This window comes from Bos indicus x Bos taurus, chromosome 10 (assembly GCF_003369695.1).
Source record: "Bos indicus x Bos taurus breed Angus x Brahman F1 hybrid chromosome 10, Bos_hybrid_MaternalHap_v2.0, whole genome shotgun sequence".
Lineage (NCBI taxonomy): Eukaryota > Metazoa > Chordata > Mammalia > Artiodactyla > Bovidae > Bos > Bos indicus x Bos taurus.
The window spans coordinates 75,881,392-75,907,645 of NC_040085.1; positions in this window are offsets into that span (position 1 = coordinate 75,881,392).

The window sequence follows — 26,254 nt, forward strand, 5'->3', positions numbered from 1 at the left end:
TCATCAGTGATACTGGCCTGTAGTTTTCTTTTTTTGTGGCATCTTTGTCTGGTTTTGGTGTTAGGGTGATGTTGGCCTCATAGAATGAGTTTGGAGGTTTACCTTCTTCTGCAATTTTCTGGAAGAGTTTGAATAAGATAGATGTTAGCTCTTCTCTAAAGTTTTGGTAGAATTCAGCTATGAGGCCGTCTGGTCCTGGCCTTTTGTTTGCTGGAAGATTTCTGATTACACTTTCGATTTCCATGCTTGTGATGGGTCTGTTAAGATCTTCTATTTCTTCCTGGTTCAGTTTTGGAAAGTTATACTTTTCTAAGAATTTGTCCATTTCTTCCAAGTTGTCCATTTTGTTGGCATTTAGTTGCTGATAGTAGTCTCTTATGATCCTTTGTATTTCTGTGTTGTCTGTTGTGATTTCTCCATTTTTATTTCTAATTTTGTTGATTTGATTCTTCTCCCTTTGTTTCTTGATGAGTCTGGCTAATGGTTTGTCACTGATCAGTTTTTGTGTGTATCACCTATGAGTTAAGGAAAGGCACAAAACGCTTTATTGGCAGCAAAAACATTAGGTTTAGAAAAGACAGAAGAACCAGTGATCAAATTGCCAACATTCATTGGATCAAGGGAATTCCAGAAAAACGTGTATTTCTGCTTCATTGACTATGTTAAAGTCTTTGACTGGATGGATCACAATTAAATGTGGAAAATTCTTAGATGGAAATACCAGATCAGCGTTCCTGTCTCCTGAGAAACCTGTATGCTGGTTAAAAAGCAACAATCAGAACTGGATATGAAACAACTGACTGATTCAAAAGTTGAAAAGCAGTACGACGGCTGAAGTCGAGTTGAAGTGGAATCATATAATTAGATGGGATGTTTTTAAGAGGGCAGATAGGGCTCCTGTAAAGGGTCATATACTGTCATCCTACTTATTTAACTTATATTCAGAGTACATTTTGAGAAATGTGGGGCTGGATGACTCACAAGCTGGAATCAAGATTGCTAGGAAAAATATATCAACAACCTCAGGTATGCAGATGATACCATTCTAGTGGCAGAAAGTGAAGAGGAACTAAAGAGCCTCTTGATAAGGGTCTTAACCACTGGACCACCAGGGAAATCTGATTTTATATTTTTCAATGAAAAATTTTCTTATAGTTTTAAAGAGATATATTTGACTTACAGCACTGTGTAAATGTATAGCATAATGATGTAACATATACACATCAAGAAATGATTACCACAATAGGTTTAGTAAACATCCATAGCGTAAAGATACAAAATTAGACAATCAGAAAAAAATATATTTTGCTTGTCATAGGAACTCTTAGGATTTATCTAACAACTTCCGTATAAACCACACAGCAATGCTAATTATATTTATCCTGTTGTACGTTGCATCCCTGTATTTATTTACTGTAAAACTGGAAATTTGTACCTTTTAATTACCTTCATCCCTCCCCTGAACCGTGCTTCTGTTAACCACAAATTTGATCTATTTTTTTCTATGAGTTTGTTTTGAGGTATAGTTGACCAACACAATATTAGTTCCTGGTGTACAGCACAGTGATTCTGAATGTCTATACTGTTCTATATGATCAACCTGTTAAGTCTACTTACCATCTGTCACCATACAAAGACATTACATGATTGTTGACTAGATACTCCACACGTGTCATACCCATGACTCATTTATTTTGTAACTGGAAGTTTCCACTTCTCAATCACTTCTTTCTCACCTCCCTTCTGGCAACCATCTGTTTGTTCTCTGTATGCATGACTATGTTTCTGTTTTGTTATGTTTGTTCATTTGTCTTGATTTTTAGATTTCACATAAAAGTGAAATCATATAGTATTTGTATTTCCCTATCTGACTTATTTCACTTAGCATAATACCCTCTAGGCCCATTTATGTTGCCACAAATGACAAGATGTCCTTCTTTTTTTATGGCTGAGTAATAGTTTATAGCTATATTGTATTATGTATATATGGATACAATATATGTAAAACATACATATAGGTGGTGTATATATATATATAACACCATATATACATACCACATCTTCTTTAACTATTCATCTGTGGATGGACTCAGGTTGCACCCATATCTTGGCTGTTGTAAATAATGCTGCAATGAACACTGAGGTGCATATATCTTTTCAAATTAGTATTTTCATTTTCTTTCTTTGGATAAGTACTCAGGAAAGGAACTGCTGAATTGTTTGGTAGTTTTATTTTTAATTTTTTGAAGGACTTTCATACTGTTTTCCTTATGGATGCACCAATTTATTAATACATTCCCAACAATGCACAAGGGTTCCCTTTTCTCCACATCTTGCCAACACTTGTTATTTGTTGTCTTTTTGATGACAGCCATTCTGACAAATGTGAGGTGATACCTCATTGTGAGTTTGATTTGAATATCCCTAATGATTAATGATGTTATACACCTGAAACTAATAGACTATTATATGTCAATTATGCATCAATAAAAATTATTTAAAATGTGCTGCTGGTACAAGGGGCAATATCATCTCTAAGTTCAGTTGTGTCTCTCATCTATAGAACAGCTTGATGACACATTGTTACAGACTAGTGTTTGTTAAGAGCTATGAGGATAATGAGTTCTCTCAAGTAACAGAGGTCAGGGGCTGAATGTAAGAATCAGAATCTAGGGGATCAGAAAGTGAAAGTGAAAGTGAAGTCGTGTCCAACTCTTTGCGACCCCATGGAATGTAGCCTACCAGGCTCCTCAGTCCATGGGATTTTCCAGGTCAGAATATTGGAGTGGGTTGCTGTTTCCTTCTCCAGGGGATCTTCCATCAGAATTAGCATCAGAATTGCCAAGGCTGGAAAGATGACTGAAGGGATTTACCTTTTACCTAAGGATTTTGAGGTGTTAACAGATAATGGTATCTCTAAGGAGAGCAGATGAGTATCCAAAGAGAGTGCTGCTTAGCATCTACAATCAGAAGAAGGCAAACCTGGAGGAGCAGGAAACTGAGAATGGTTGCACTCAAAAAAAAAATCATGATGCATGTTCAGTTCTTAGAGCAAAGCAGATTCTCAAATACGCAATCTGTTGAATAAAGAGATTGCTGGGTCCCTAGGAGGAAGGATATATCAACATTATGACAAATATATAAGATAGTGATTCTCTCAGTCCTTTACCCAAGAAACCTAAAACCATTTCCTTAGGAGACACTGTGGTAGGGATAGAGAAATGACTAGAATTGAGAAGATTATTGGACACAGTACCTGCATTGATATTGATGCTCAGATTCCAAAGCATCATTGTGGACCCTGAAATAGTGGGAGCTTATGACATCAGGAAAAAAGTGGAGTTCTAGCTGGCATACGTTTTACAATGGGTTCTGTGCCCTGCAGTCCAACCTAGTGGTCGCATGTCTGAGTCCTCAGGTATGTAATTGGGATTGGTATCTTAAGTAGTGGGAATAATGTCCATATGAAGTTGGCATGTGGAATAAGAGCTATCATCATTGCTATGCAGGTGGATGCCTCTTAAACATGCGTCTGCCTCTGGCCAGGATGATGAATCAAAGTCAATACTGTGTTCATGGTGAGAAGGTAGACACAAGTGCACTATTCAAGCCTAAAAGAAACAGCAGCAGTTGTATTTCTCACATCTGCATAGAAATCACCAATCCAGCCATTACAGAAACTATATTGATCCTAGTGAGTGATTGTAGACAACCAACTCTCCAAAGAGAATGTCTTGTTGCTGATAGTGGGTCACATATATCTACCATTGCTAGAGGATGTTAAATGGCATCAGGTGATGGTGGCATCAGGTGCATCAGTCATTGATTTGCTAAACTTGTTAATTTCTATTTTGATCAGAAAAGAGCATCCAAAAAAGTGTAGCATTCATATGTCATGGATAACCATGTATATTTTGTATATTTGCCTCCAGAGTCGTGTTCACCTTCTTGCACCTGGCATATTATCTGAACAGGTTTAGACTGTCTGAACATTGCAGAAGACATTGAACTGACTCATTATATCTACAGCATCATGAGGATGAGCCCAGGCAAACATGAGTTGGTTAGTTCTTTGGAGGTCTTATAAGGAGATATACATTCCAAGGTTAGGAGACAAACCTTACAAAGATTCAGGGGCAATTCATATTATTGGAGTATTTCAGATTACAGGATGTAGCTCATGTTGGGAAATAGCCAAAGAATAAAGGCAAATTGCTTCATGATGCCTTCCCTACCACAGAGAAGGTGATGCCTGATATATGTTTCTTTGGGTTATTGAAGCAAACATTTCATACCTGTGAATATGATGCTGGATGATAATAAAAGTGGCCAGTTTTGAGTAAGAATGCAAGGCAAGAAAAGGTCTTGGTTCTTGCTTGCCCATTGAAAACCCAAAGCCATAATTAGAGCTGTCAAGTATGGCACAGCTGATGTCTTTGACCCTGTTGGAAACTGGTGGTAGTGGTAGATATGATGTGAAATCTATGACAAGAATCCCCCAAAAGAATCACTATATAGGCCCTGGGGTTTGGAAACAAGGCCATGTCCTCTGCCTATGAAGAAATAGCTCTTAGTGTGTTAGTGGATCCCAGGCAAAATGAGAGTTTTGTCCATGTGGCTCCATATGAGCACATATACTGAATCATTGAGTATCAGCTAGGTTTCTTTGGGTCTGTTAACTTACAAAATCAAAAGGATCTTGCAGCAATTCACAGAAAGCTCAAAATAGAACATCTAGTGTCAACCTCATACAAAAGAAGACATCTGTAAATTGTATGAGCAGGTATTTGAAATCATACCACTCATCATTGCTACACCAGTGTGCTTCGCTCAGCTTCCATATATGCCCACGTGTCAGGTATGCTCAGTTGCTAAAGGAGGAATAAAATGCCTGACTTTGGTATATGAATGGGTAGGCTTGGTATCTGAGTTCAAACCAAACATCAAGATTACTGCATAATATTCCTCTTCAGAGATGATTCTAAAAGGAGAGAAATAACAAAAAATCATATTCTCGGGCAGTTTTATGGCTAGTAATGTTGATTGTCTACCCTATGTGGAAAGTCCCTAATTAGACTACTTCAGGTGGCCAAGATATTACGTAATATCATTTAGCATGATATTCTTTATTTCCATCCATGTTGTTGCAAATGGCAACATTTCCTCTTTTATGACTGAGTACTATGCTAGTGTATGTATATATACCACATCTTTGTTTTAAAGCTTTTTATTTTATATTGGAGTATAATTGATTAACAATATTGTGTTAGTTTTAGGTATACAGCAAAGTCATTCAGTTATACATATACATATATCTATTCTTTTTCAAATTCTTTTCTCCATTAGGTTGTTATGGAATATTAAGCAGAGTTCCCTGTGCCATGCAGTAGGTCCTGTGTACTTGTCAATCCCACATTCCCTAACTATCTCTTTCTCCCTACCATTCACCCCTGCTAACTATAAGTGCATTCTCTAAGTCTGTGAGTCTGTTTCTATTTTGTAAATAAGCTCATGTCTATCATGTTTTAAAGATTCTGCATATAAGTGATATCATACGATCTTTCTCTTTCTCTGTCTGACTTACTTCACTCAGTATGACAATCTCCAGATCCATCCATGTAGCTGAAAGTGGCATTACTTCTTCTTTTCAAAGGCTGAGTAAAATTCTGTTGTATACACTTACCATCTCTTCTTCATCTGTTCTTCTGTTGATGGACATTTCTGTCGCTTCCATGTCATGACTATAATAAACAGTGCCGCAATGAACATTCAAGTGCATGTATCCTTTTGTACCATGTTTTTCTCCAGGTATGTGCCCAGAGTGGGATTTTAGGATCATATGATAGCTCTATCTTCAGTTTTTTAAGGAGCCTCCATACTGTTCTCCATAGTGGCTATACCAATTTACATCTTCATCAACAGTGTAGGAGGGTTCCCTTCCCGCCACAACCACTCCAGCGTTTATTATTTGTGGATTTTTTCCTTTTATGATAGTCATGCTGACTGGTATGAGGAGATATCTCATTGTAGTTTTGATTTGCATCTCTCTAATAATTAGCAATGTTAAACATTTTTTCATGTGCCTCTTGGCCATCTGTATGTCTTCTTTGGAGAAATGTCAGTTAGCTTTTCTGCCTGTCTTTTCATTGGATTTTTTTTTTTTTTTTGAAGATACTAAGTTGCATTCAGCTTTGTTTGTAAATCTTGGAGACTAATCCCCTGGTCCATCACACAATTAGCAAATATTTTCTCCCCATCTGTGGGTTGTCTTTTTGTTTTATTTATGGTTTCCTTTGTTGTACAAAAACCTCTGCGTTTAATTAGGTTCCACTTGCTTATTTTTATTTCCATTAAACAAAGAGATGGATTGAAAAATAACAGTGCTGCGATGTAATTTTTAAATTTATTTTTAGTTGCAGGATAATTCCTTTACAATGTTGTGTTAGTTCTGCCGTACAACATGAATCTGCTATAGTGTACATGTATCCCCTCCCTTTTGAACAGAGCAATGAGCTGAGTTTCCTGTGCTACACAGCTGCCTCCTGCTAGCTGTCTGTTTTACACATGGTAGTGTATATATGTCAGTGCTACTCTGTCAGTTGGTCCCACCCTCTCCTTCCCCCACTGTGTCCACAAGTCCCTTCTCTATGTATGTGTCTCTATTCTTGCCCTGCAGGTTCATCAGTACTATTTTCTAGATTCCATGTGTGTGTGTTAATAAATGATATTTGATTTTCTCTTTCTGACTTACTTCACTCTGTATAATAGGCTCTAGGTTCATCCACCTCATTACAACTAACTCAAATTCATTGCAGTTTATGGCTGAGTAATATTTAATTGTATGTATGTACACAACTTCTTTATCCATTCATCTGTTGCTGGATATCTATGCTGCTTCCATGTCCTGGTTATAGTTCTGCTATTAACATTAGGATATATGTATTTTTGAATTAGGTTTTCTCAGGGTATAAGCCCAGAAGTGGGATTGCTAAGTCATATTATAGTTTTATTCCTAGTTTTTTAAGAATTCTCCATACTGTTCTCCATAGTGGCTATATCAATGTACATTCCCACCAACAATGCAAGAGGGTTTGCTTTTCTCCACATCTTCTGCAGCATTTATTGTTTGTAGATTTTTTTGATGGTGGCCATTTTGACTGGTGGGATGTGATACCTCATTGTACTTTTGATTTACATTTCTTTAATAATGAGTGATGTCAAGCATCTTTTCATGTGTTTCTTAGCCATTTGTATGTCTTCTTTGGAGAAATATCTGTTTAGGTCTACTGCTCATTTTTTTAATGGCTTCTTGGTTTTTTTGATACTGAGCTGCATGAACTGCTTATATCCTTCAGAGATTAATCCTTTGTCACTTGCTTCATTTGCAAGTATTTTCTTCCATTCTTAGGATTGTCTTTTCATATTTGTAGTTTCCTTTGCTGTGCAAAAGTTTTTAAGTTTAATTAGGCCCATTTGTTTATTTTTGTTTCCATACTCTAGGAGGTGGTCAAAGAGGATTTTGCTGTGATTTATGTCAAAGAGAATTCTATCTGTGTTTAGAATTTTCTATGAATGGTATCAAGTCATCTGCAAATAGTGACAGTTTAATTTTTTATTTTCAAACTTGGATTCCTTTTATTTATTTTTCTTCCCTGATTACCATAGCTAAGATTTCCAAAATTACATTGAATTAAAGTGGCAACAGTGGACTCCTTCTATCTTGTTCCAGATCTTAGAGGAAATGTCTTCAGGTTTTTACCACTGAGTGTGGTATTAGCTATAGGTTTGTTATATATGGACTTTACTATGCTGAGGTGTGTTGCCTCTGTGCCCACTGTCTGCAGAGTTTTTATCATAAATAAGTATTGATTAATTCCAAGTTTTTTCTCTATTGAGATGATCATATGGTTTCTATTCTTTATTTTGTTGATGTGGTATATCACACTGATTAATTTGTGAATATTGAAAAACCCTTGCATTCCTGGGATAAATCTTACTTGATCATGGTGTCTGATCCTTTTAATGTACTGTCTTGGATCATTGTGCTTTTGTTTTCATTTGTCTCTAGGTATTTTTCAGTTCCTTTGTTTTCTTCATTGATCCATTGGTTGTTTAGAAACATACTGTTTTTTCTTCATGTTTTTGTGTTTTTTATAGTTTTTTTCTTGTAGTTGGTTTCTAATCTCATAGCATTTTGGTTAGAAAAGATACCTGATGTGATTTCAGTTTTTTTAAATGCGCTGAAACTTGCTTTGTGGACCAGCATGTGGTCAATCCTGAAGAATGTTCCATGTATACATGAGGAGAGTGTGTATTCTGCTCCTTTTGGATGGAATGCTCTATAAATATCAATTAAGTCCATCTGGTCTGATGTGTCATTTAAGGCCTGTGTTTCCTTACTGATTTTCTTTCTGGATGATCTGTCCATTGATATAAGTGCAGTGTTAAAGTCCCCTACTCTTACTGTTTTACTGTTGGTTTTTCCCTTTATGGCTATTAGTATTTGCCTTGTATATTGTTGTGCTCCAGCATTGGGTGCATATATATTTACAATTGTTTTACCTTCTTCTTCAATAGATCCCTTGATCATTTTATGCAGTGTCCTTTTTTTATCTTGTCTCTTGTGAAAGACTTTATTTTAAATTCTATTTTGCCTGATATGAGTATTGTTCCTTCAGCTTTCTTTTGATTCCCATTTTCATGGAATATCATTTTCCATCCCCTCTCTTTCAGTCTGTATGTGTCTCTAGGTCTGAAGTGGGTCTCTTGTAGACAGCATATACACAGGTGGTCTTATTTTTGTATCCAGTCTGTGTCTTTTGCTTGGACTATTTAATCCATTTGCATTTAGAGTAATAATTGGTATATGTCCCTAGTGGCATTTTCTTAATTGTTTTGGGTTTGTTTTGTAGGTCTTTTCCTTCTCTTGTGTTCTCTGTGTAGGGAAATCCTTTTAGCATTTGTTATCTAAAGCTGATTTGGTGGTGCTGAATTCTCTTACATTTTGCTTGTTTGGAAAGCTTTTGATTTCTCCATTAAATGTGAATGACAGCATTGCTGGGAAGAGTATTTTTGGTTGGAGATTCTTCCCTTTCTTCACTTTAAATATATCATGCCACTTTCTTCTGATGTGCAGAGTTTCTGCTGAAAAATCAGCTGATAACCTTATGGGAGGTCCCTTGTATGTTCTTTGTTATTTTTCCCTTGTTGCTTTTAATATTTTTTCTTTGTCTTTAATTTTTGTTAATTTGATTTCTGTTTGTCTCAGCACAGATTTATCCTACCTGGGACTCTCTGTATTTCCTGGAATTGGGTGATTGTTTCCTGTCCCATGTTATAGAAGTTTCCAGCAATTATCTCTCCAAATATTTCCTCAGGTCCTTTCTCTCTTTCTTTTCCTTCTGGAACCCTTATAGTGGAAATGTTGGTGCATATAATGTTGTTCCAAAGGTCTCTTAGACTGTCTTCTCATCTTCTCACTCTTTTTCTTCATTCTGTTCTGTGGCAATGATTTCTACCATTCTGTCTTCCTGGTTACTCATCAGATCTTCTGCCTCAGTTATTGACCTACTGATTCCTTTCAGTGTATTTTTTCTTTTCAGTTCTTGTATTGCTCATCTCTTTTTGTTCTTTAGTTATTCTAGGTCTTTGTTAAACATTTCTTGCATCTTCTCAGTCCTTGCCTCCATTCTTTTTCCAAGATCCTGGATCATCTTCACTGTCATTATTTTGAAATCTTTTTCCAGAAGATTGCTTATCTCCATTTAACATAGTGTTTTGTTTTGTTTTGTTTTCTGGGGTTTTATCTTGTTCCTTCTTCTGGGACATATACTCCTGCCATTTCATTCTGTCTGACTTTCTTTGATTGTGGATTCCATCCTGCAGGCTACAGGATTGTAGTTTTTCTTGCTTCTGCTACCTGCATTCTGGTGGAATGAGGCTATCTAAGAGGCTTGTGAAGGCTTTCTAATGGGAGGGACTAGTGTTGAGTGGAGATGGGTCTTGTCCCTCTAGTGGACAGGGCTGTGCTCAGTAAAACTTTAATCTGCTTGTCTGCTAATAGGTGGGGCTGTGTTCCCACCCTATTAGTTGGTTGACTTGAAGCAACTCAGCACTGGAGCCAAAGGCTGTTTTGTGGGGTTAATGGCAGGCTCTTAGGAGGGCTCATGCCAATGGATACTTCCCAGAACTGCTGCTGCCAGTGAGTGTCCTTGACCACACATTGAGCCCTAGTCATCCCCACTTCTACAGGAGATCCTTCAATACTAGCAAGTAGGTCTGGCCGAGTCTCTTATGGGGGTCACTCCTTTTTCCCCCTGGGATCTAGCACACATGAGAGTTTGTGTGTCCTCCCCCTCCAAGAATGGAGTCTCTATTTACCCCAGTCCTGGGAGTGTCCTGTGATCAAAACCCACTGGGCTTCAAAAGTAGATTCTCTGGGGACTCCTCCTCCTGCTGCCAGCCTGGGAAACCAGATATGGGGCTTAGAAATTTCACTCCTGTGGGAAAACTTCTGTGGTATAATTGTTTTCCAGTTTGTGGGTCCTGGAATTTCAGTTTATCACAATTGAGCCCTTCTTACTGTCGCTCTTTGTCTTTGGATATAGGGTATCCCGTATTAGTATGTTCCAGTGTTTTTTTGTTGATGGTTGTTCAGCTATTAGTTGTGATTTGGTGCTTTCATAAGAAGGGGATTATCCTGCATCCTTCTACCCTACCATCTTGAGCTAATCTCCTACCACATTTTATTAAACCAATCATCTGTTGATGAGCACATGGGTTGTTCCCATGTCTTGGCTACTGAAAATAGTATTGCTATGAACATTGGGGTGCATGTATGTTTTCAAATTAATGTTTGTTTTCTTTTCCAAATATATATACCCAATAGTGGAATTAATGAATCATGTGGTAGTTCTAATTTCAGTTTTTAAAGGAACCTTCATAGTATATTCCATGGTGGGTGCAACCACTTACAGTGTACAGGGGCTCCCTTTTCCCTGCCTCTTCTCTAGCATTTATCATTTGTGGACAATCTGATGATAGCCATTCTGACAGTTGTGAAGTGAAACCTTTTTGCAGTTTTGATTTCCATTACCCCAGTACTTAGTGACATTGAGCATCTCTTCATGGGCCTGTTGGCCATCTGTATGTCTTATTTGAATAAATGTTCATATAGGTATTCTGCCCATTTTTTTGTTGGATTTTTGCAGCAGAGGTTCATGCTTGTCAAAAAGCATCCATCCTGGAAAAGGCGTGAACAACCAAGTAAGCAAAATGATTTGGCCAGTCAATATTAGGCAAACTTTACCAGTGACCATCATGGAACTGGTACAGTGGGTACAAGAACAGAGTGGCCATGCTGGCAGAAGTAGTGGTTACACTGGGCTCGATAGCATGAACTCTCATTTGCCAAGAAAGTCCAGTCTCTAAATGTCCAACTTGCCAACAACAGAGATCATTGCTGAGATCCTGAGAAGTCACTGTTTCTCAAGAAGACCTGGCAACTGATCAGTGGGAAGTCAACTACTATGGGGCCCTTTAATCTGAAAGGGCCAGCATTTGGTCCTCGCAAGAATAGATATTCATTCTAGTTGTGATAAGTGGCTTTTTGTGCCTGCAGAGTCACAGTCAACATCTGTGCTGAGGGCTTGCTTAGAAATGTATGATCTTTAACCATGGAATCCCACATGGCTTAGCATGTGAACAGATATTTCAGCCTTCCATGACTGAGGCACAGAAATAGGTCCATCCCAATAGTATCCATTGTTTGCATCACTTATCAAATATTCACTAGCAACCACATGCACAGTGTGGTGCAACAACCTACAGAAGACACAGCAGAAAAACCAGCTCAGAAACAATATCCTGGAAGGATGAGTGCCATCCTTCAGGGTACAGTGTCTATACTAAATCAGAGACTGCCATATGGTACTGTATATCCGTTATGAGGAATATATGGGATCAGAAAGCAAGGAATAGAAGTTGGGTGGCCCTCCTTAACATGACTCTTAGTGAGCCACTGGTTGTTTTTCTACTTGTCCTCCCAGCAACTGGGTGTTCTCCAGGGCTTTAGGAAGCCGGGGGCCACAGAAAATGTACTCTTGCCAGAGACACAGCATGAGTGCCATGGAACTGCAAGGTACAGCTGCCGTAAAAGCCCCCCAAGTATTAACACGTCTAAAGACTAGTCTGTGGGAGGAGGAGTCACCATTTTGGATGGAGTCATTGACCCTGAGTAGCAGGGGAGTTAGGGCTACTAATCCTCAGTAGAGGCTTGGAAGATTACCTGTAGAACCTAGGTAATACATTTGCCAGACTCCTGAAGCTCCCTTGCTTGGGCAATGGTGTGACTGGACTTGTGCAGCAATCTTCACCTGAGGAGTCTCAGAATCCTGAGGATAAAGATGCAAAATTTTTAAACAAACAATATGGAAAGTCCTATTTTTTCACCATATATTCTACTCTGCTCCGTCTACTTTCTCCTCTCTTATACTCATACCCCATGGGTATCTAAAACTACTATAAGGTTGGCAGAAACAGTTCTCAGCAGTAGTGTTCTGTTGCTTATCAGGACTCCTCCAAGGTATGGGATAATAGGAAACAGCCTCATGCATTTGTTTTTGTTAAAAGAGAAACTGTGGCTAAAGTTTAAACATAGAACTGCTATTCCAATTCTTCCTCTTCCAAAAACCCTGACCCTCTTTCATCTGGAAAGTGACCTGGTCTGCAGATGTTCTCTGATACACCTCAACACAATGAAGTCTTTACCATCTATTGGAGTCACAGAAATCTTTAAAAAAAATTTGATTCCATTGTTTGGGAGAAGTGGAAAAATTTCCAACACTGCCTAGTGGGGTTAAAAACAGAACCAGTACAAAAGACCTGTATATGGAAAATTATAAGACACCGGTGAATGAAATCAAAGATGACACAAACAGATGGAGAAATAGTCCATGTTCCTGGGTAGGAAGAATTAATATTGTGAAATGACTATACTATCAAATGCCATCTACAGATTCAATCAAATCCCTATAAAACTACCATTTTTCACAGAACTAGAACAAAAATTTTCACAATTCATGTGGAAACACAAAAGACCCTGAATAGCCAAAGCCTTCTTGAGAAAGAAGAATGGAGCTGGAGGAATCAATCTTCCTGACTTCAGATTAAACTACAAAGCTACAGTCATCAAGACAGTATGGTACTGGCACAAAAACAGGAACATAGACCAATGGAACAAGATAGAGAATCCTGAGATAAACCCACACACCTGTGCGTACCTTACTTTTGACAAAGGAGGGAAGAATATACAATGGGGCATAGATTGCCTTTTCAGTAAGTGGTGCTGGTAAAACTGGACAGCCACGTGCAAAAGAATGAAATTAGAACACTTCTCAATGCCATACACAAAGATAAACTCAAAATGGATTAAAGGCCTAAATGAAAGAGCAGAAACTATAAAACTCTTAGAGGAAAGCATAGGCAGAACACTTAATGACGTAAATCAAAGCAAGATCTTCTATAACCCACCTCATAGAGTAATGGTAATAAAAACAAAAATAAAGAAGTGGGACCTAATTAAACTTAAAAGCTTTTGCACAGCAAAAGAAACTACAAATAAGATGAAAAAACAACCCTCAGAATGGGAGAAAATAATAGCAAATGAGACAACTGACGAAGAATTAATTTCCAAAATATAGAAGCAGATCATACAACTCAACACCAGAAAAACAAATAACCCAATCAAAAGTGGGAAAAAGACCTAAAAAGACATTTCTCCAAAGAAGACATACAGATGGGTAACAAACACATGAAAAAGATGCTCAACATCATTCATTATTAGAGAAATGCAAATCAAAACTACAGTGAGATACCACCTCACACCAGTCAGAATGGTCATCATCAAAAAGTCTATTAAAAAAAAATAGTCTACAAACAATAAATGCCAGAGAGGGTGTGGAGAAAAGGGAACTCTCTTGCATTGCTGGTGGGAATGTAAACTGATACAGCCACTGTAGAGATTCCTTTAAAAGCTAGGAATAAAACCACCGTATGATCCAGCAGTTCCACTCCTAGACATATACCCTGAGGAAGCCAAAATTGAAAAAGACCCATGTACTCCAATGTTCGTTGCAGCACTATTTAGTATAGCTAGAACATGGAAGCAACCTAGATGTCCATTGACAGATAATGGATAAAGAAGCTGTGATAAATATGTACAATGGAATACTACTTAGCCATAAAAAGGAAGGCATTTGAGTCAGTTCAAGTGAGGTAGAAGAACCTAGAGCCTATTATACAAAGTGAAGTAAGTCAGAAAGAGAAATGTAGATATCGTATACTGACACACACATATATATATAGAATGGTGGAATATATATGGAATCTTTTATATACCATAAAAGATAGTACTGATGAATTTATTTTCAGGGCAGCAATGGGGAAATAGACATAGAGAACAGACCAATGGATACGGAGGGAGGGGAAGAGGGAGAGGACGAGATGTATGGAGAGACTAACACAGAAATTTACAATACCATATGTAAAATAGAGAGCCAGGGAGAACTCACTGTATGACTCAGGGAACTCAAACAGGGACTCTGTGACAATCTAGCAGGGTGGGATGAGGAGGGAGATGGGAGGGAGGTTCGGGAGGTAGGGGACATTGGTGTATCTATGGCTGGTTCTTATTGATGTATGACAGAAAACCACAAAATTCTGTAAAGCAATTATCCTTCAATTTAAAAAGTTAAATTAAAAAAACAGAACTGGTCAAAACCCCCTATTTTTTTCTTTTTGGTGTGGAGGTAAGTCCTCCTCCTGTTCTCATTTTTTTGCTTGTTTCTTTTTTGGTGTGTTTGTTTGTTTATAATTTGGAGTTGGGGGGCTGTAAATCTCTTGATTTTTTGGAGCCCCCAAAAATAAAGTCTGACACTGTTTCCACTGTTTCCCCATCTATTTCCCATGAAGTGATGGGACCAGAGGCCACGATCTTAGTCTTCTGAATGTTGAGCTTTAAGCCAAATTTTTCACTCTCCTGTTTCACTTTCATCAAGAGGCTTTTTAGTTCCTCTTCACTTTCTGCCATAAGGGTGGTGTCATCTGCATATCTGAGGTTATTGATATTTCTCCCGGCAACCTTGATTCCAGCTTGTGCTTCCTCCAGCCCAGCGTTTCTCATGATGTACTCTGCATAGAAGTTGAATAAGCAGGGTGACAATATACAGCCTTGACGTACTCCTTTTCCTATTTGGAGCCAGTCTGTTGTCCCATGTCCAGTTCTAACTGTTGCTTCCTGACCTGCATATAGGTTTCTCAAGAGGCAGGTCAGGTGGGCTGGTATTCCCATCTCTTTCAGATCACTGCAGATGGTGACTGCAACCATGAAATTAAATGATGCTTACTCCTTGGAAGGAAAGTTATGACCAACCTAGATAGCATATTGAAAAGCAGAGATATTACTTTGCCAACAAAGGTCCATCTAGTCAAGGCTGTGGTTTTTCCAGTGGTCATGTATGGATATGAGAGTTGGACTGTGAAGAAAGCTGAGCAGCAAAGAATTGATGCTTTTGAACTGTGGTGTTGGAGAAGACTCTTGAGAGTCCCTTGGACTGCAAGGAGATCCAACCAGTTCATTCTAAAGGAGATCAGTCCTGGGTTTTCTTTGGAAGGACTGACGCTAAAGCTGAAACTCCAGTACTTTGGCCATCTCATGCAAAGAGCTGACTCATTGGAAAAGACTCTGATGCTGGGAGGGAGTGGGGGCAGGAGGAGAAGCAGGATGAGATGGCTGGATGGCATCACCGACTCGATGGACATGAGTTTGGGTGAACTCCGGGAATTGGTGATGGACAGGGAGGCCTGGCATGCTGCGATTCATGGTATCGCAAAGAGTCGGACATGACTGAGTGACTGAACTGAACTGAACTGAACTGAAATCTCTTGAAGGTCAACCTTTTTTCACATGGAGGTCAGTATTTTTCTTTTGCTTTCTGAAGATCTTTGGACAAGCAGAAAATTAGGCATCTTTCCTAAGGTAGATCATGTGCCTCCTTTTACTTCAGACTTTTTTTTTACCAGAGAAACTCCTATTTTATTCAAACTGTTCGTCAGATTTACTCTAGATATATGATGTGCCAGAAAGACCCTTAGTCTTTTAATTTCTTCTCAAAGTAGTATAGTCTTATTGAGTAAGATCTGGAATTGTAGTGGCCCTCTCTGGCTTCTTGGGGATGTCAGAGTTGTGAGTGTGGCCCTTAAGAAGAAAGGGCATTGGAATAGCCATCACACCATGGGCAATCTACCTGAGTTTGAGGTAGGAGATCGATGGGCCCCTGGTATGGACAGCTGGTATTTGTCAAATTTGTCCAACAAAACCAAAGCTTTGTTTTCTCTGAGCCAACCCAAGGACAAAGCTAGTGGCAGAAGCTGAACTCTGCTAAGTAAAGAGAAAAGGGGACCACTCCTGAAGTCAAGGAAAACCTCCCTGTCTGCACATGTGCAGGAAGGCTCCTTAGGGGTCAAAAAGGGTGGAGGTGCCACCCTGTAATAAGTGTGGACATACCTCCACAGGCCTCAGGAGTGGGATCCATCTTTGCAAAAACTTGCAGAGGCATGCTGGGGAGGGTCCTAGGGCAGGTCAGGTGTGAAAAAAGATAACTGGCCAAAGGTAAACAAGGACCCAGAAGGACTGTCTCACTTAAGTGATTTAAATCACCTCGTACTGCAGGCTTCCTCGTTAGAGAGGAGCACCTCACGATTTCTCTCTTTTTTCTCCCGGTGTGTAAAAAAATAAAGTGTTTCTCTGTGTGCTCTCCCACTTATGCTGTGTCTCTAAGAATAAACTTTGTACGTGTTTTTGTATTCTTGAAGCATTCTTGCTTTCAAATGGGGGCTAGGGCCAGGGGGTCATTGCTTCCAGCCTCTAGTCACTGGTGGTCCAGTGGTGAGGATTTCTGTTTTTTCACTCAGGTTACCCAGTTTCAGTTCCTGGGCAGGGAACTAAGATCTCTTAAGACCACTCCCTGCTCTGTCTCCAAAATCAAGCTGGTGAAAAGAAGCCAAGAAATGAAAGATTTTGAGTAGATTCTAATATTCTGTGGCCTCTATTATATAACTTTCACCTTGCTGCTGCTTCTGCTTTTTCCGTAGAAAAAGACCTTGTCTTTCTATGTCTTCATTTGATGAAAAGTAGTGTGCTCCCCACCACCAGGAATTTCCTTCACGTTGCTACATGTAGCATTCCACACAGAACATCATCTTGTTCACATTGTACAGCTTTTCCTCCTCCTCAAATCACCATCACACCACAGTTTCCAAATTGGTCACCCCTGACATTCAATACGTCATAGCATGCTGGGACAGCCTTTTTTATGTCATAGCCAAAGGAGGGCTTGACAGTGTAAATCGCAGTCACTACAGTTTGCCCTCACACAAACAGCTGATGCTGAACATGGGGTTCCATCCTGGATATAAGTGTCAGCTGGACAATCATGTGTCTCCCTGTTACAGTATTCTGGTAGATCACAAATACCAAGAGTATCTCTGTACATATATCCAGGTTGAGCATATTTATACTTCATGCAGCAATCTCCATCATCACAGTCACTGCCAAGGCTGAGGATACAACTGGTTTCGCAACGTGAGACTTTACTACAGTCTTTTAAGGTGCCACAGTCACATTCTTCAAAATTATCTGTTATCTTGTCACCACACCGTCTAGCTACATAAGGAAAATTATTATATGCTATATTTAGTGAACTCAAACAAGGATCCCACACATGCAACCATTGATGAATAGCCTCAAAAGTACAATTGCTCATCATATCTAGAAGACCAGGATTAGGGGCCACAAGGCACTGATATCTTCGAAAACACCGACAACCTGGAACATCGTGAAATGCACCCATAAGACCTATTCCATGTGCTCCAACAGTAGCAGCTAAAAAGATGTGATATCTTACGACATAAACATATGATGCTCCCCGATTGTGGTTGCATATTCCATTATGGCTGCTATAATAGGAGGTCCCAGTAATTTTATGTCCTGTTAAAAGCAACAAAGTATCATGTGGTATATTTGCATAAAAATTCTGAGATTTCCATAAACCAAACTGAGCCTTTGCCTCTGCAGGGCTTCTAAACCTTTGGAGATTCATCTGATCTCTATGACTCCATATGCACAAAGCATGTATGAAAACCTGAAGTTGACCCTGGTAATAAATGGTGTGCAATATGTTGTTTATAATCACTATATTCTCTATTATACGTGCCTCATTACTGTTCTGAACAACTAATGAGTGAGAAACTGTGTAGTGAACTTTTAAGGCTTTCCTGTGTGGCCACCACAAGTACACAATGCCTGCTCTAGGCATTTCAGAAATCATTGCCTCCTCATACTCCTGATTTGTATCTTTCTCTTCAGCCTCACATTTCTCATCCTCTGCTGCTGTTTTCTGTGTCACAAGCTGAGAAATCAGATGCTCAAATTTGGAAGAAGCCTCCAATGGTTTGATTTCGTAAGTGAAGTCGTCCAGCTGCAGCATGCCATGCAGACCCCCATAGCAGGTGTCCAGGGTGCCCATGGACCCAGGAACCCCTTCGAGGTAGCTAAAGTAGTAGCAGTCTCGGGGGATATAAGGGTAGTTCTCCTGCATGGCACCTTGGTCCTTATCGGTGATAACAGGAAAATGTCTGGGCAGCAAGTTCTTCTTGACTCTCAAGTGAACCAAGTGTCTTTGGCCGCTGAAGCGAATCTTGTAGGAGAGCTGGCCTTGTCTCTCAATTCCACTCACTCTGTGGGACACCTTCCTGGGAATCACAATTTCAGAAGAAGTGAAGCGCCATCCTTGGGGGTCATGGGAACAGCAGTTTGGAAACAGGAATACCCAGAGCAGAGGCAGCCAGAGATCACCTCTCAGGTGGGCCTGGGTGCAGGCACGCCCCATGAATGAGGAAGTGTGTGACCAAAGAAAATGCACTGCGGTGGGAGGCAGGCAAGACTATCCCTGGAGCAGCAACTTTTAGACAGCAGGCTAGTCCTGAGGAGAGCAGAGACAGACTGGAGGCTGGGCAGCCCCAGAGGTGGGGGAGGGAGGGGAAGCTCTTACATAACAATGTGTCCTCATGAGGGGGAGGGGCTGTGCCAAGTGGTCCTAGGGGTCCTAACACAGGGGTGTTAGGGAAGACAAAACATGGCAGAAATGAGGAAAACAGAGCGCATATCTGGGCTGAGTGGTTCCATGGTCCTTTGGAAAAGTCACAGGGGGAGGATCAGGGGGTTTGGTGCAAATTTGAGACAGTGATTGACTTTTTGCCCTCAAACCAAAATGAGACAAGGCTTCAATTTGTAATGAAAATACGAAATGGAGAAGAGAGTGGAAGCTTCTTTCAGTCAGACTTTTGAGGAGAGAATCAAATTCTTTCATACTTTACAAACGTGGGATGTGTTGGGGGTGATGAGTGGAACAAAACAATAGTGTCATGAGTAGAAATGTTGGGGTGGATAATAGTTCCTTATAAAGTTAAAATTATGCCGGCCCTGTGTCTTGGTGATTCTAGCCATAGGAAGTTACCACAATGGTTCTATATACATATTCATAACAGCATCATGCTTGAATTTATTCCACAGACTGGAAACAAGCAAACAGTACTGGACAGATGAATGGCAGACACACGGGGCTATTCGTTCAGTGGGAAAATCCTCAGTAAATCTGAACGAGTTTCTGGTATGTGTACGATCGTGGATGTATCTCACAGATAATATGAGAACAGAAAGAAAGCAGAGCAAAGAAGCTTTACATAGGACTTCCTTTGTACGACGTTCTGGAATAGTCCAAAATAATGTACGGGGAATCGAATTTTAATCAGTGCTTTCCTGATGTGAGGGAATGGAGGGATGGAGGGAACTTTCTGGAGTGATGGGAAACTTCTGAACCTTGACTGGGGTGTGTTCAAGATGAAGGTTTCCCTCCAGGGTCCACATGTTGAAATCCGACCCCCCCGCCCCAGGTGATGGTATTAGCAGCTGGGGTCTTCGGGAGGTGATTGGTGCTTTTACAAAGAGGCCTCAGAGAGATACTTCAGCCCTTCTGCCCTGTGTGTTTACAGTGAGAAGGTGCATCTGTGAACCAGGAAAGGGTTCTCCAGACACTAAATTTGCTGGCGTCTTGATCTTGGTCTCACTAGCCTCCAGAACTATGAGAAATATTTTTGTTTATTACCCACCCAGACTAAGGTATTTTATTATAGTATTCTCAACACACCAAGACAGGATGGTACTTACCATCCTGTCAAACCTCAACAAGCTGCATCATTAAATCTGAGTATTTTATTGTATATGCTGAGCATACCTCGAAAAGTTGATTTACTTAAAAAGTTCTGACTTGAGCTTTTTTTTAGTTCCTTACAGAATAATGAATTATAATCTGATCATCACTGTTTCATACATCTTTCTGCTTTCAAAAATCATTTCTGCATTGAATTGCCTGTAAATGAACTCAACTCAAACTAAGGAAGTTACCATGAGCAATTTATGTCGCCTGATTTCTCTTTTTGTGGATCATATCTTGAAGTTGGAACCAGTAATAAGGACATTAACATTTAGAAGAGAAGACTGTCCTATTGCATAAATGTGATGTATGCAACACTGAAGGATTTTTTAAAAATTAGTGTACTCAGGAATACTCAAAAAAATACAAGTATGCTTGAACTCAGCTTGAAGTCAATTCACCATGAAAAGAATCGGTGATTTCCTATTTTTTAATTGAAGTGTAATTGAGTTATTGTATTGTTTTCAGGTATACAGCATAGTGATTCAATATTTTTATGGATTATATTCATTGAAAGTTGCTATCCTTTAAATATCTGATGCCAGATGCCACTCCCTTCTGCCTCCAAAGTTTCCACAGAAAAGTCAGCTGATGGCCTTTTGATTTAGTGTTCTCCTTTTCTTCTTCTATATACCCAGGTGTGGAGTTGCTGGATCGTGTGGTGAATTTACTTTTAATTTTCTGGTAATCCTCCCTGCTGTTTTCCTTAGTGTACCGATTTACATTCCTAACAACAGTGCACAACGGTTCCCTTTCCTCTGTACCCTCACTAACACTTGTTCCTTGTCTTTTTGATGATAGCTCTTCTGAGAGGTTCATGAAGTCATATCTCATTGTAGTTTTGATTTAAATTTCCTTAATGATTAGCGATGTTCAACACCTTTTCATATGCATATTGGCCATGTGTGTGTCTTTCTTGGAGAAATGTCTATTCAGGTCTTCTGCCCATTTTCTAATGGGTCGTTTGGTTTTCTATATGATATTGAGTTATTATATACTTTGCATAATAATCCCTTATCCATCATTGCATCTCCAAATAATTTTTCCCATTCAGTAGATTGTCTTTGAGTTCAGTTCAGTTCAATCACTCAGTCGTGTCCAACTCTTTTGGACCCCATGAATTGCAGCATGCCAGGCCTCCCTGTCCATCACCAACTCCCGGAGTTCATCCAAACCCATGTCCATCGAGTCCGTGATGCCATCCAGCCATCTCATCCTCTGTCATCCCCTTCTCCTCCTGTCCCCAATCCCTCCCAGCATCAGAGTCTTTTCCAATAAGTCAACTCTTCTCATGAGGAAGCCAAAGTACTGGAGTTTCAGCTTTAGCATCATTCCTTCCAAAGAACACCCAGGACTGATCTCCTTTAGAACGGACTGGTTGGATATCCTTGCAGTCCAAGGGACTCTCAAGAGTCTTCTCCAACACCACAGTTCAAAAGCATCAATTCTTTGGTGCTCAGCTTTCTTCACAGTCCAACTCTCACATCCATACACGACTACTGGAAAAACCATAGCCTTGACTAGACGGACCTTTGTTGGCAAAGTAATGTCGCTGCTTTTGAATATGCTATCTAGGTTGGTCATACCTTTCCTTCCAAGGAGTAAGCGTCTTTTATTTCATGGCTGCAATCACCATCTGCAGTGATTTTGGAGCCCCCACAAATAAAGTCTGACACTGTTTCCACTGTTTCCCCATCCACTTCCCATGAATTGATAAGACTAGATGCCATGATCTTCGTTTTCTGAATGTTGAGCTTTAAGCCAACTTTTTCACTCTCCTCTTTCACTTTCATCAAGAGGCTTTTGAGTTCCTCTTCTCCTTCTGCCATAAGGGTGGTGTCATCTGCATATCTGAGATTATTATATTTCTCCCAGCAATCTTGATTCTGGCTTGTGCTTCTTCTAGCCAAGCATGTCTCATGATGTACTGTGCATATAAGTTAAATAAGCAGGGTGACAATATACAGCCTTGACGTACTCTTTTTCCTATTTGGAACCCATCTGTTGTTCCATGTCCAGTTCTAACTGTTGCTTCCTGACCTGCATATAGGTTTCTCAAGAGGCCAGTCAGGTGGTCTGGTATTCCCATCTCTTTCAGAATTTTCCACAGTTTATTGTGATCCACACAGTCAAAGGCTTTGGCATAGTCAATAAAGCAGAAATAGATGTTTTTCTGGAACTCTCTTGATTTTTCCATGATCCAGTGGCAATTTGATCTCTGGTTCCTCTGCCTTTTCTAAAACCAGCTTGAACATCAGGAAGTTCATGGTTCACGTATTGCTGAAGCCTGGCTTGGAGAATTTTGAGCATTATTTTACTAGCGTGTGAGATGAGTGCCATTATGCAGTAGTTTGAGCATTCTTTGGCATTGGCTTTCTTTGGGATTGGAATGAAAACTGACCTTTTCCAGTCCTGTGGCCACTGCTGAGTTTTCCAAATTTGCTGGTATATTGAGTGCAGCACTTTCACAGCATCATCTTTCAGGATTTGGAATAGCTCAACTGGAATTCCATCACCTCCACTAGCTTTGTTCGTAGTGATGCTTCCTAAGGCCCACTTGACTTCACATTCCAGGATGTCTGGCTCTAGGTCAGTGATCACACCATCGTGATTATCTGGGTCATGAAGATCTTTTTTGTACAGTTCTTCTGTGTATTCTTGACATCTCTTCTTAATATCTTGTGCTTCTGTTAGGTCCATACCTTTTTTATCCTTTATCGAGCCCATCTTTGCATGAAATGTTCCCTTGATATCTCTGATTTTCTTGAAGAGATCTGTAGTCTTTCCCGTTCTGTTGTTTTCCTCTATTTCTTTGCATTGATTGCTGAGGAAGGCTTTCTTATCTCTCCTTGCTATTCTTTGGAACACTGCATTCAGATGCTTGTATCTTTCCTTTTCTCCTTTGCTTTTCTGTTCTCTTCTTTTCACAGCTATTTGTAAGGCCTCCTCAGGCAGCCATTTTGCTTTTTTGCATTTCTTTTCCATGGGGATGGTCTTGATCCCTGTCTCCTGTACAATGTCATGAACCTCCGTCCATAGTTCCTCAGGCAGTCTGTCTATCAGATCTAATCCCTTAAATCTATTTCTCACTTCCACTGTATAATCATAAGGGATTTGATTTAGGTCATACCCGAATGGTCTAGTGGTTTTCCCTACTTTCTTCAGTTTAAGTCTGATTTTGGCAATAAGAAGTTCATGATCTGAGCCACAGTCAGCTCCCGGTCTTACTTTTACTGACTGTATAGAGCTTCTCCATCTTTGGCCGCAAAGAATATAATCAGTCTGATTTCGGTGTTGACCATGTGGCATCTCCAAATAATTTTTCCCATTCAGTAGATTGTCTTTTAGTTTTGTGAATAGTTTACTGTGCTATGCAAAAGCTTTTAAGTTTAATTAGGCCCCATTTATTTATTTGTGCTTTTGTTTCTTTTGCCTTAGGAGACAGATCCAAAAGAATACTGCTGTGATATTTTTCAAGGAGTGTTATGCCCATGTTCTCTTCTAAGTGTTTTATGGTTTCTGGTTTAGGTCTGTCACGCGAGCGTATGATCCTCGGTTCCTTGTCTCGTCACAACAAAGATTTGCAATGACGGAGTGTCACAGCTCTCAGGTCTTGGATAGACCATGTTATAGCTCTCAGGTCGTGAAAGGACCGTGTTATAGCTCTTAGACAAATCAGTGTTACAGCTCAATTTTATTTAGAAGATAGCAGGAAAATCTATCTTCGAGGCGTGAGGGCACGTCGATCCAAAGACAGGAAGAGAAGAGCTCCCCAGTGTGCAGGAGAGAGAGCGAGCTAGCTTTGGCTCCTCTTTTTATATGTTTATGTCTCCCTAGGCCTGTCCCATGTAAATTGGACCAGCCAGGAGTGTTATTTGTTTTACCTGAGGTCCTCACTCTGGTCCTCGGACCTTCTTTTGTTCTATTTTCATGGGCTTTTCTCTTCTTTGTCTTTTAGCCACTGCCATTTTGGACTCCTTTCCCCTATTCTACCTACCTAACATGTCCCCCTCAGGAGATGGGAGGCCCAATTCTTTGTGAATAGGCGTGTCGAGGTCTTTTTGGCTATTTCCTGCTGTACTGGGACGGCGAGGGGTATTGGGCCTCCTGTCCATCTAAGGGTGAGTGATATTTTCCGTGGTCGGCTGTAGTTTTATATCTTTGTTGAACTGGCACTGCATGTTGTAGCTGGTTGACCTGGGCAGAGACAAAACAGGTAAGACAATTGAGAGTACATGTAATAATCATAAGCATCATCAATATAGCATAACAAGCACTAGTAGAGACATCAGTCAATTTTAAACTCACATGGCCAGAATGGCTCAAGTCCCTCCTTGTTCAGGGATCAGAAGATCTATCTCCTGTCTGTTTTGGAGTACAATCTCTGTCAAGCTGTGTTGGCTCCTTAGAGTTATCCTGAGAAATCTTGTCCCCAGAAACCAGATTTTGGGTGTGTTCATTGGAATAGCACTCATTTGTAGTTCTGAATACGTATCTGAGATTTCCCAGGGGCTCACAGGTGTATGGAGTGTCCTCTTCTGTTTTCTTCCATGGCTTGACTCGTGAGTAGTGAATCCAGGAGTCATGTCCTGGTACCTTGACTGTTGTGGGGGTAGAAAGTATTACAGGGTAGGGGCCCTTCCATGTGGGCTGGAGTTGAGCCTTTGGGGACCCATCTTCCAGACTTTAATTAGGACTTGAGTCCCTGGAGCATATAGTGGTGACTCCTTAGAATCTTTTGGGTCCTGGTTCATACCCCACAAGCACATATCCCGTTGGAATTGCCCAATGGCCATGGTATAAGACTGGAGGGTCTGAACCTCTGGATCTAGGAAGAGGTCATTGACATAAACAAAAGGTCTCCCATATAGCATCTCATAAGGACCAAGACCAACCTGTTCCTTAGGGGCAATACGGGTGTGGAGGAGAGCTATTGGTAAAGCCTCCTTCCATCCCAGAGAGGTCTCCTGGGTTATCTTTTTTATCGCTGATTTTAAGAATTGATTGGCTCTTTCTAGTGTTTCTGAAAATTGCGGCCTCCAGGCACGATGGAGATAATAAGTAATGCCCAATGCTCTCGAGACCCCTTGGGTGACCTTAGAAGTAAATGATGTCCCATTGTCACTTTGTAATGACCTGGGCAGACCAAATCTTGGAATGATTTCATGGAGCAGTTTTTTTACCACCTCCTCAGCCTTCTCAGTCCAGGTGGGAAAGCCTTCAATCCATCTTGTGAATGTATCTATCATGAATAATAGGTATTTATACCCTTGAGAAACTGGCATCTGGGTGAAGTCCATCTGCCAGTCCTCTCCTGGGTAGGCCCCACGTCGTTGGATGGGCTGGGCCAGCTGGGGTCTTCAGGCTCCTTGGGGGTTGTTTAATTGGCAAGTGGGACAAGAGGAGACCACCTGTCTTATAGTTGTTTGGAAGCCTGTTCTTCTGAAGGACCTTTCTAGTAATCTTTGGAGGGACTTTTCCCCCAAATGAGTGGTGCCATGTAAGGAGTTAACCAACTTCCATTGGAGGTTCCCAGGCAGAAAAAGGAGTCCCTCCTTTTGGAACCACCCCATATGATCTTCTTGAAAGCCCTCGCTCTTAGCTTTAAGAGTCTCACCTTCAGTATATGAAGGAGTTTCGGGCAAATTAGTCTGTGGAACTAAGGTGGCAACCCCTATTAGGTAATGGTTCTGTAATGCTGCTCTCCTAGCTGCCTGATCAGCTGCTTGGTTCCCTCGTGCCACTTCTGTGTTCCCTTTTTGGTGTCCTTTACAGTGGGAGACTGAAACCTCAGTGGGCAGATGGACTGCCTCCAAGAGTTGAAGAATCTGATCACCATATTTGATTGGGGACCCTCGGGTGGTAAAGTGGCCCCTTTCTTTCCAAATAGCCACATGTGTATGTAGCACCAGAAAGGCATACTT